Genomic DNA, 12,582 nt, shown 5'->3' on the forward strand with positions numbered 1-12,582 from the left:
GAGCCTGATGAATCTTGACATTGTCATCCTGGAATATGGCCACGATTCCTACATGGTTGTTTAAGAAATTAATACACACTCCATCAATTAGGATTAGAAGAACTGTTGTAAAACATAATGTGCTAGAAACATAATAATTACTGAAATAATTATCTAATCATAGACAAGCATTTGCCTATTTAAATCCAAATAGTGATTTTTATTTTTTATTTTTCATTTTTTGGCCGGGCAATGTATCTATTTTTCCTTCCATTTTATGAGGTAATGGTTTTTCAAAATGCTCCTATTCCACTTTTGCAGTTTACACAAAAGTGCACATACAGTACTGTGCAAGTGGCCATTACCAGAGCAGGTCGCTTTAGTTTCAAATCAAGTAAGACCACCGTGAAGTGCCAGGAACACTGTGACATTTTCTATCATTATTTTTGAGTGAATGGAGAGTGAGTTGTTAGGGTGTTTCACTTGATTACTGGGAGGATGATATGTTGTGTGGATAAATCACATATTTAAATGAAGTGTAGAATGAAACACTTGTATATAGTGTTTCAATGTATATAGAATGAAAACACTGGATCCTCAACCTCACATATTGAGAATTTGCCTTCATTCTGAACAGTTGCATTTATAACATGTTAGCAGGGATTTTTACAATTAGCATTAAGTATGATTAGGTTTATGTGAAGCATACAAAAGGTCATAAGTTCACAGATATTTTGAGGTAAACTTACTCAAGTCATTGATGTCACTCAAAAAATGGAACACAATGAAACCCCACTCCTGTAATACAGTAGCTGGCATAGAGATTCCATTTTAGTTCATTACAAAAGCGTAATGTGTACAGTATTAATGTCTGGAAGAAGAATACAAAATCTGGCCCATCTTGGATTTTTCTTGTAATGCACATGAAGATGGTAAGAGAAAAGTAGATTTTATGTGTGTGTGTGTGTGTGTGTGTGTGTGTGTGTGTGTGTGTGTGTGTATATATATATATATATATATATATATATATATATATATATATATATATATATATATATATATATATATATATATATATATATAATTATTGTTATATGATTTTACATGTACAGAGTTGCATATATGGAAACTCATGCCTACCTTATAATTTTTTCTTCATATCTCACAATTGTGCATTTATTTGCAACAACTGCAACATTATATCCAACAATATGACTTGTTTCATATTTTAAAATAGTGATGCACCAAAGTTATTCTTTTTTCCCTGAAACACCGAAACCTAAATTAAAGGTTTCATTTAGCCAAAAACTGCAGAGACTGAAATACTTAAGCAGTGAAGACCAGTTTAGAAGTCAATTACTCTCTCCAACAGGGCATTCCTAAATTTGGATGTAAGTTATGGTAGAAATGAGACTGCGCTATCAGTCCTCTCAATGAGGCAAAGGGGGCGATGAGGGGATTAGCATTAGCATAATTAGCATTGTGTAGCGAGAGTTCACTGGCTGTATCCTGTGAGAGTTAATTCAGCGCTAGTTGTGTTGTGCCCCATGCGATCTATCCATTATATGCTAAAAAATTAAATTACAGAGCTCAGTGCCAGTTTTTACAGTATTACATTGGATTGCGCTTCAGTGTGTTCACTGATTGGGCCAAACAGGGGCTTGATGGAAATTCATTCGAGCTAAGAGAAATGGTATCTTCTTCTGAGCTCTTTAGAGACACTAGCCGTCCCATTACTGCTCCCAATTTACTCATGTGTAGTCCTGCTTGCTATTTACCATATGTGAGTCGTTATGTATTCCAGGAACAGTGGAATGTTTGTTTATTGGCCTAAATGTGTTAATATGCGTGTAGGAGAGTGTCAAAGTGAACCTCAGAGGACCTGTGTAGTCTTATCAGACCAAGGCCAGAAGAGTCGGGGTGTTTGTTAACGTGTTAGTTCAAGGACTATTCCCACACATACATGTGCACATCTATTTGCTTTTATACTGCATACTCTGAAACATACACTAAATTTAGTGTGTTCACCACCGGAGGTCCTTGTTTCTCCTAGTAATTTGCTGTGTCTCATTTTGAAGGCTACATGATACATTTAGTCATAGTTTGCTTAACATTCACAGTGTCATTTTTAAAACCAAGCCTAAAGCTAAAAGATAAAAATCCATTTATGATGTATTTTTTGTGTTCGTATTTACCGAACATGCAGTGATGCTGTGAGCTAAATGCACTCATTGTAAGTACATACACATAATGTTTTTTTTTTTTTTTTTTACCAGCTGAGAACTCATGAAGAGCTTATGAAATGTGCATGGGAGTCAAAACAGTGCCAGAGGAATTCCTCCATCACACACACACACATACAGTATGAAGATCTGCTGCAAGGAGACGGTGCCTGAACTGAACTGTAATGGGCAACGAGAAGAACCAGCTTGAGCATTCTGTCCTTTTATGGTCACATGTTGTAACTTTACGTCCTGTTTTTGATTCATAGATGCCTTTGGTTTGTGTTGCATTCATATTTCAGTCGAACTTCACCAGAGTTCGTTTGGAGCAAAACGAGACCCACCTTTTCGGGGGTCTGAGTCCGATTGTTTGGTGCGCACTAGTGTTCGGAGGGACCGTTCACACTTATTCAAATGAACCTCAACCTAACAGTGCAATCACAAGAGAGCTCGTTTTAATCAAATTAAAAGTGTGAACAAACCCATTGAAAGAAAAGGTTCTATTTAGAACTTTCAAGGGTTCTGTCAGGCACGTAGTTCATATATATAGAACCCTTCAGGGGTTTGCATCATGCGATTATTTTATGGATAATCAGGAGTTTAAATAATTTTGTCTTAAGCAGCTTGTAAACAAACGTTATCATGTAATCTATCATCTAAGAAATTTCTCTTTATAAAGACCATTTTTGGCATAAAGAGTTCTTTAAAATTGAGCCATACAGTATATAGAACCCTAAATTGAGTCTAGAACCCTATTGAACCTTTTTTTCTAGAGTACAGCATTTACCCTGAGATGTGACCTCAAATAATAAACCATTTAATGTAAAACCATGCCAGCCCCAAATGAGATTATTGATATTTTTAAAGTGACTGAACAAACTAAATCCTGTTTCTTATCATTGTGAAATTCCATTGAGTTAACACATGTCTCTTGCCATCCTTGTCCATTTGATCCTGTACCTCATTTGATATCTACAGTACCTGGATTGGTATTGAATCTTATTTCACATCTTATGAACTCCTCCATACTCTGAGACTTGATTGCTGCACGCTTTGCCTTGTAGACGGGGGAAACCCTATGGCCCAGTAGGAGTAATTGTGGGTTCCAGCTGGTGGTGTGTTGGACCCATCAATGAATCCTGCCAGTAACACACTGACACCTCAAGATTTAGCCTAGGGGCAGGACCGGATGTCTGCACCACTGAGTTCCAGACTATTGAGAAACCTCACATGGAACCTATTGTAGTCTGGCAGGAAGGCACCCTAATAATAGCACATCCCTGTGTCACACTTTTACGGCCGTGTTTTCTCTAATCTATTTTATTAGCCTGTCTACAGCGACAACAGCTGAAGTTTAATGTCACACGCTAGCATACATACATCCATCTCGCTCTACCTCCTCGCTCTCTTCTTCTCGCTTGCTCTCTTTCTCTGCAAATCCCCAGTGCCCTTTCTTTGACAATCCGATGGCTCTCATACTCACTCTTGAAGGATGATATCCCTAATGTTCATGACAAATTAATCCACTGGGAGAAAGCCTGTGACAGTGAGCCAGCAGTTGGTCATTGCTTTTACTAAATCTGTCATTTCCGATTTGGAGATCCATTTTGTACGGGGCTGCATATATATATATATATATATATATATATATATTAGCAGCTGATTTGTATAACCTGGATTAAGTTGGGGAGTGGGAGAATACTGTAGATGCAACTCAAATATTGCCATTAAATTGCATATGCTCCCAAAGCAGCTAATTGAGTTTGAAATGTTGCAATGCTGTTACAGTAAAAAAAAAAAAAAAAACTGTTACAGGGCTGTGAAGGATATTGAACAGAGCATATGGTAATTTAAAACTTCTGCTAATCAATCCAGTTCATTAAAGGGCTTTGCTCACTCGAGCGTCTACTTCGCTATTGAAAATAAACCTGCAATAAATGAGGAATGCAATCAATGACTTCATGTAATATTTAAGTAGACCTTTACAAATTGAATGTATTATGCAATTATTTAAAGGAATAGTTGACCAAACAATATAAATTCGTTTTTTTTTTTTTTTTTTTTTACTTTTTTAGTCCCATTTCCCCCCCAAACTTGTATGTATTTTTTAAGAGCTGCTTTAAATTTCCCTTATTTTCAATAATAATAAGAATTTATAACAACAGTATACACATAATCATACTTAGTATTGTGATTGTTTAACTGCAATGCATTTTATTATAACCTTAATAATATAGGCTTATCTCAAGAATCTGCTCTAATGTCTGATTGAATCAATTCATTTAAAAATGGTCATAACTGCTATTTTCATAAGGTACTTCATTCTCCCCTGTGTGCTAGAAATGCAGTTTATCCCATAAGATGACTCTCCCAAACTAATTTATATAAATTGCATTATTCATAGCCGCAACAAGCACTGAGACACACCTGAAGCATCTCCTTTATTCAAGTTTTCCTTGAAGACTTTTGAACAGATTATTTACACATCAACACTCAAGCACATGTGCACGCATACACGTAGACATACATACAGAGCTTTTCATTTTGGCTGCATAACAAACCAATTAACTCTTTGACAACAGCAGCTGTTTGAAGAAAATAGACAAATGTTTGCATTCCATCAATAACTTTCTGCTTGATGATGACTCGTGTTTATAAAGATCTACATTTAAATGAAAGATTTGAGAAAAAGAGTATAACATGTATTTTCATTTATTCTACTACATGGTAAATTTGATATGAAACAATCAAATAAATATTAAAGAATAAAAACAATCATCCAATACATATTTACATTATTTAAGTCTTTTATTATTCCCTTGATTTTTTTGTTTGCTGAAAACAATATATGTCCTACAAATGAACAGTTAGCTGTACTTGTAAAATAGCAAATAGTGGAGATATTTTTTTTCCACACAACAGACTCCAAAACCTAGTTACAGTATCATGCATGCTCTGAAGTCTTGATTTAAAGGTTATTGCAAAAGGTATGCATTTTTTTTTAAAGTGTGCTATGCATTTTTGTGCTTATTAGAGTATTGTTTTTATGGTGTTCTAAATCCGTCATTTATTAGCTTCCTTTACACTTAAGATGTTGCCTTTGTGCTATTAGCAACATTGTCAGACTAATGCCAGACTCTAATTAATCTGGTTGTTCGTCAATTCTCTTGTGCTTTTCACATATGGAGTGCTATTTTTATAAAAAAAAAAATCGGTCATTTGCGAGGTTGTGCATGCATTTTATCCTTGATTTTTTGCTCCAACAAAAGCCCCAAAACGCAACAATTGCTTGAATGATCAAAGATGCAATCTGAGAAAAAGCCAATGTGTAGCCAATACTGAGATATTTAGCAGGTTAAATATAGACCAGTACACGACCCAAGTCCTGAAAAGTGAAATGTGTTTTGACTGGAACTTAACTGACACTGGTGATGACAGACAGTTGTCTAGTGTGAAAAGAACAATTCAATGACTTTAAAAGTTGTGTAGTTTATGGGCTTCATTAGTTGGTATTAGACAACACGGCAATGCAATAGGATTTGGAACAGAGATCTAGACTATGACGAATCTCCTAAAATCAAGCCTCAATCTGACTGAAGTCATGAAGTCAGCCAACAAACTTCTCAACTTTCCGGCGCTAGTGCTTCTTCTGGTCTGTCTTTTTTTTTTGTTTTTTCTGTTGGAACTGCACAGGACAAACACAATAACAATCAGGGGATAGAAATAAATGAGAGAAATCAATAAAAATGCACTTTGGCTGACAGTTTTCAATGGCAGTACGAGGACTCACCGAAGACCGGCAGCATTTTGTGATCGGGTTGAGTTTTGATTGACAAGTAATGGCCCCGTAGACATTTGCCGCTCACCGCCAGGGGAGGTAATGGACAGGCATCTCACAGGTGTGGGGCAAGAGGGAATAATTAGGCCCAGACGCCTGCGGTGAGCCCCGGCAGAGTGAGTTCGTTAGCAGGGAAAGAACAGGGGAAGTGAGGGAGGGGAAGATAGAGAGCGCTGAGGGCCGGAGAGACTGTGGTAGAGACATTTACGAGGGAAGCTGTGGGGAAGAGGAATCACAAGGGGAGACGGGGCTCCCAGATGATCCAAAATGGCTGCTCATAGCAGCTAGTTGACTGGACTTATGTGGCAATAGAGGTAACTGCAACGAGCAGGAAAAGGAACAGCTCTGCAAGGGATGGCTCTCTCCTCGGGCTGTCAGTCCTTGAAAAATAAGACACCATGTAGGCATATTGCTTGTTTGAGAATTTTGATCTTATTGAAAAAGAATGGAAGAATTATAGGGCCTGTTTACACCTGGTCATTTCATACGTTTTTGCTGATCGGATAGCTATCTAATTTGTTAAAACGGTTCCATTTACACTTCACATCAACGTTCACATTAATGAAAGCAACAGATACACTGCATTTTATTTATCATCAGCTAATTTCAAGATCAAAGAGCGCAATAAGAGAGAGAGTGGCATCAGCGCAAGGTCATTTAGTCTCAAAACATTTAATGAAGATTGTGTGTTGAGTGTCTGCAACTTATTCTCAGTTTAATTTTCTTCAGTTTGCACGTTGGCTTGGTGAAGAGATGCTCAGCTACTCATCTGTGTTGATGAATGTTGCATTAGTGCTGTCATATCTGGCTTTAACATGTTATATATAGCCTATAACACACTCTCACACGTTTATTTTTTAACAATTTGGGAGGAGTAAAATGTACATATGTGGTTTCAACAACCACATGCATTTACACTTTCGCCTGGAATGCATCTCAGAGCACCTCTTGAAGTGGTTTGAGTGATCAGATTTAAATCCATCTCGAAAGCGATTCGGAGGACACTTCTGGCTTTTTCACGATCTGAGCTATCCGATCAGAGAAAATGTATGAAGCGACCAATTGCAAACAGGCCCATAAGGCCTAAAATATCGTCTCTAGGAATTAAAGTTCAGTATTTGTTTCTGTTTTTATAGAGGCATCATTTGTTTTCTTCATCTGTGATTCTCAACCTTTTTGACTTCAAGGCCCCTCATTGTCCACAACGATATTTGAAGGCCCTCCAATTGTTTGTGGATTTGTACAATTTTAAATGAAAAAAAAAAAAAAAAAAAAGTTATTATTTTTTAATCAAAAGTTCTAATTAACATTTTACAACCTGGCAAAAAAAAAAAAAAAAAAAATCCTTATAAAAATGCCCATGGAGTTTTAAGGAGTTTAATAATAACTAAAATTAAAATCTGCATTGCTGACAGTACTCTCATAGGGCCCTATTTATCGATCTGAAACGCAAGTGTCAAGCGCAAAGCGCAAGTAACTTTGTGGGCGGGTCTTGGGTTAAATGACTCTTGCGCCCGGCGCAAATCTAAAAGGGGTTGGTCTGAAGTAGCTTCATTATTCATAGGTGTGGTTTGGGTGTAACGTGAAATAAACCAGTCAGAGAGTCATCTCACATTCCCTTTAAGAGCAGACACGCTTTTTCCATAGCGGATTGCTATTATAACGGCGGATTTGCCAGGCGCGCGCCAGGAGCGGTTCACAGCCAAGGAGAGCAAAGCTCTCGTCACGGCCGTAAAAGAGAGAGGTTACATTGAAATGGAGAAACCCACCCAAATTATCTTCGGTTAAACAGGCGTATGATAATTTGGGTAAATGTGTAAGCTAGATGTATGCCTTTATAATAAATTGTCTATCTATCTATCTATCTATCTATCTATCTATCTATCTATCTATCTATCTATCTATCTATCTATCTATCTATCTATCTATCTATCTATCTATCTATCTATCTATCTATCTATCTATCTACTGTATCTATCGTAATAATGTATGATTTGCAAAAATGAAAACTGCTGCTTCTGTGTAGATGAGAGAATCAAAGTGCGCGTTGTGCACACGCATTGATTATGGCCAAGCATGCGCCCTTAAAATAGCATATGAATAACATGCGCAACGCACCACTGACTTTGAACTATTTTTTCCTGGTTAGTGGCGCAATTGTTTTCTAAACCTGCAAAATAGCATGAAGGAACGTTTGCGCCGGAACACGCCTCCTCTTTGCGCTGAACCGCCCTGGGGAACGCAAGTGTATTTCCTAACTTACCGACGTGCATCTGTGGAGGGAAAAGTCCGCTTTGTGCGGGTGCAAAATAGGAATGATACGAATGCGTCGGTGTACAAAGTCAATTGCGCTGGGTGCAAGATAGGGCCCATAGTGTTTACATAGAACAATGAATTAGTAATTGCAATTGTTGTGACAGCCGTGTTGCGACTATCCAACCTGCAGGTATCCAAGTATTTTTCGAATGAAGGAAACTACCTGTAGGTGCAAGAATAACTGACATTGCTTTATCATTGAACAGAACACAAAGCTCAAGTCATCTATCCTTAATGTTGATGTGCTCTGAGATTCATACTCTATATAACCGTGTCTCGTTCTCTGCTCCACAGTGTGGTGTAGCCCAGCTGTGAATCCTGTAGATGAGCGTATTTAGGGAATTAGCGTTAGGTAGAGCAGACCTCCATGAGCGTCCTGAAACAGAGGTCCAGGATCAAAGCCGGAGCGTCAAACAGCTGAAAGCCGGGATCCGCCAGGCTTAGAAGCTCATTAGGACTGTTATTATCCGTGCCTGGGAATTAACTACCTGGGAATTTTCATTGAGCCAGATCTTACAAATCCCAAGAATGATTTAGCTCTTAGTCTTTGCTTTCCACACTACAGAAACATGGAACTTTTTTTTTTTTAAATCCTCTTAGCTCTCCCTTTATACTATACCTGCGCTTCCATTAGCATATTTTCAGTTTTGTCTGTTCACTTACACTGTAAAAACTAAAGGAGCCTCAAGTATCCTGTCGGATACTCAAGGAACTTCAAAATGTAATTTTGGTGCCTCAAAGCTCTTTTTCCTATAGTAGGGTTACTGGAGGAGCATTGACATTCTTTGAGGTTCTTGCTGGAACTTATGGGATCCTTTAAGCACTTTGTATTTACTTCAGAGGTTCTGGAGTCACCTTTTCATTACCATGAGACCTCGAAGTGCTTTAGGGGAAAATAGAGGAACTTAAATGCGATAAAAGGGTTATTGGAAGATCTTTTAACATTTAAGTGGTTCCTGGAAGATCTCTAATGTTAAAGCCAGCATCTGGAGGAACCCAATGGTTCAGTGAGGCCCGAATTAGATTATTATTCTATTATTATTATTATCCTATTATTATTATTATTATAGGCTACTTAAGTTTGATTCAGTATACATACCCAGGTGAAAAAGACGTACTATTAAATGTATTAAAAATGTACTTGAGTGTGTTTTTAGTAGACCTACTACAATACAAATATAGCCTACTTTAATGCATTTTTATTATTATTATTATTATTATTATAGGCAAGTTTGATTCAGTATACATACCCAGATGAAAAAGATGTACTATTAAATGTATTAAAAATGTACTTGAGTGTGTTTTTAGTAGACCTACAAATCAAATATACTTTAATGCATTTTTAATACATTTAACAGTAACTATAGTCTTTTTCACTTGGGTAGCTTACATATATTTAGTATAGGCCTATTTTATTAAGTCATTTAAACCTTAAACAACAACACTAAATAATAATAATATTATATGAAGAAGAAGAAGCAGGAGGAGAAAAGTGTTTATTCTGTCACGAAACTGCTGCTATTCCTCTGCTGTCGTCGCTTCAGTGATCCTCGCGCTGCTCGCGCGCAACAGAGCTCAGCTGATCGTCATCAGGAAAGTAACGGCTCCTCTCATCAAAGCTTCCGCCGTTTATTCGGCTCTCCATTACAAGGTTTGTAAACTCGCCAAATAAATATAAATACAGAGTCTACTCACTATATATTTAAACACACATATATATATAAACTAAATTTATTATACATTACTACGTTTTTACAGTGTTTACCACTCGTTTATTTCACAGTATCTGGTATGAAGGTTTTAGCCGCGATGCTAACTACGTTGATCTAATGAACAAATGGATATGATTGACTTATTGTCTTAGATTGATTTAGTCATTCAATTCAACATATTTTGTACAACTGTGTCTTCAAATTGCTGATATAGCCTAACTAATTTAGAAAATTCTCTGATTCTTGGCGTTTGTTATGAATAACAAAAACAGGTTATAGTTTGCTCTGTTTTTGTTTAGCCTAACTTTACTACAGGTGCCCTCATTCTCTCAAATACCATTTTAAAGCCATTTACTGGTCAATAAATATTATGTTGTGAATAATCATCTTTGTTCTTTTGTTTCCCCAGAACAACCATTACATTTCTAAAATAATCTGAACATTTCAGTGGCAACATTGAATTACAGTAAGTTACCTGCACCACATGCAAGCGCTTTATTACTATGAACTTTCTCTGTGTGAAATTGTATTGTTTGACTGTGTACTTGTGTTTTTTAATCAGTTACTCTCTGAAAATCTTTTCTCATGATCTCAAATCTCATTCATGTTACTCAGAAAAATAATATCACAGGTTTGATTCACAAAAAATGCTATAGACATTTTAACTCTGAATTATAACTTCAAGTTTAGTCTTTTTCGGCAAAAAAATAAATAAATAGGAAAAAGCAATTAGGCTTCAGAAGACTTGCAACACAACCCATAACACATGAGTTGTGAACTCATTGATTATTTTTAGGATCTTTTCTGGGACATTTTTGGAGCTTAACCATTTTTACATAAATTGTTGCATTGAATTGAACTAGACAAGAGTACATAAGAATGGTTTCATGAATGATTTACACATTAGTTTTCTGCTTGTGTTTCATGCAGTGAAATTGAATGGTGACTGGGGTCGCATTATGCCTGAGATCTGCTTTTGGGTTCCACAGACAGAAAGTCAAACAGGTTTGGAACGTCACAAGGCTGAGGAAATTATTTAAATTTCACAACTATCACTTTAATAACATTACTAACAGTAAATTTTGTACTTTGCAGGGATCTCAGTAAGCTGAAATACAAGTTTGACCAAGAATAAAAATCCTCCTGTAGACCTGAAAATCATTGAAGTGCCTGGACCATCCACCAGAACAGAGGAAAAACAAACGGAAAACGATGCTGTACCTTTTCACTTTTCCAACTCTTTAAGTACCTCACACCAACTTGGTCCCATAGTGACATTTTTGACCACAAACGAAATTGCTGATCGTGTGAATTCATATTGAAATGACTGAATTCACCAGTGAACATTCACAGAACAGATCATTTTACTGCACCTTAAATCTGTTTCGGGTCGAAGCCTCTACTTCTACTTCCTCTATCTTGTTTCATGAGAATACTCAACAACCATTTATGAACACTGTTGATTCAAGTCACACATTTAAGCTTTTCAAAAGCCATAGTGTACATTACAGTCTCCAGTCTAACGGCATCCCAGACTTAAACATTTTATGATTCAAAATAGCTGAATAACTAACCATCAGAGATTTCGGTATAGAGATAAAGGTTACAGCACAATGAGTGTATATTAGCACTGTTGTTTGTTTTTGGCATCTGATAGAGCTTTTGGACTTGGAAACAGTGATGTCAGACTAACCATCGGACTGAAACACAAATGTTTTAAAGTTAAGTATGATTGACATTTTTAATTAGTTCAAATGTAATTTTTTTACATTGATTTATTTAGTGGAACATATGTGTTTCCATGCATTTTGTTGAGATGTATTTTCTTGTTTATCTATTGTATATACATGGTTGATTATTCATGTTGCTTATGCATTATACTATTTTTTTGTGTAGTCATTGATATTAATCTGTAGTTAGCTTTTTTCCCCATGTGCATGGAAGTGTATGTATAAAAATGAATATCAAATATGTAATAAACAATTCTTATTTTGTATTTGGTTCAATTTGTTTATTATAATAGATGTCAAAGGTAACCATAGTAACAACATGAAATTAAATATTTAAAAAAAATGAAATTTGGTTCCTGGAGGCACCCAAAGTGGTTCCACACAGTGCCTAATATAAGAGTTCCTCAGGAAACCTGTGTGGTTCCTCAGAGAACCGCCCCTTTTTAAAGGGTGCCTAGAGGATCTACAGACGGTTCCGCCGGTGTGGCGAAGTGAAGAACCCCAAAAGGTTCCTCCAGGCACCTTTTATTTTTACAGTGTAGAGGCTAAAGGATTTGCCTCTTCATCCTGGTGAATGTGAATATTATTTACTGTAGAGAATTGCTTTCCTTTGAATTACTGCAGTTGTTTATATCAACTAGTCAACCAGTCACACCCAACATACCCTTTTCAGTCATTATGGCCGACTTGACCCTTGAACACGTGCGGTTTCTGAATAACAGTCCTCTGTAAACTCACAGTGCGCAGCTGTTTGAGACCGGTCACTGATGAGCTGATTCGATTCT

General features: G+C 36.6%; 1 long non-coding RNA gene across 1 annotated transcript; it reads left to right on the forward strand.

Moving 5' to 3' along the window:
* Positions 1 to 9,947: 9,947 nt before the first annotated feature.
* LOC308699678 lies at positions 9,948 to 11,248 on the forward strand. Its single transcript, XR_014031206.1, has 4 exons — positions 9,948 to 10,006; positions 10,477 to 10,533; positions 10,998 to 11,072; positions 11,163 to 11,248. It is a non-coding gene; the product is annotated as an uncharacterized lncRNA (long non-coding RNA).
* Positions 11,249 to 12,582: the final 1,334 nt, after the last annotated feature.

This window comes from Scardinius erythrophthalmus, assembly GCF_964197995.2.
Source record: "Scardinius erythrophthalmus genome assembly, chromosome: 12".
NCBI classification, from domain to species: domain Eukaryota; kingdom Metazoa; phylum Chordata; class Actinopteri; order Cypriniformes; family Leuciscidae; genus Scardinius; species Scardinius erythrophthalmus.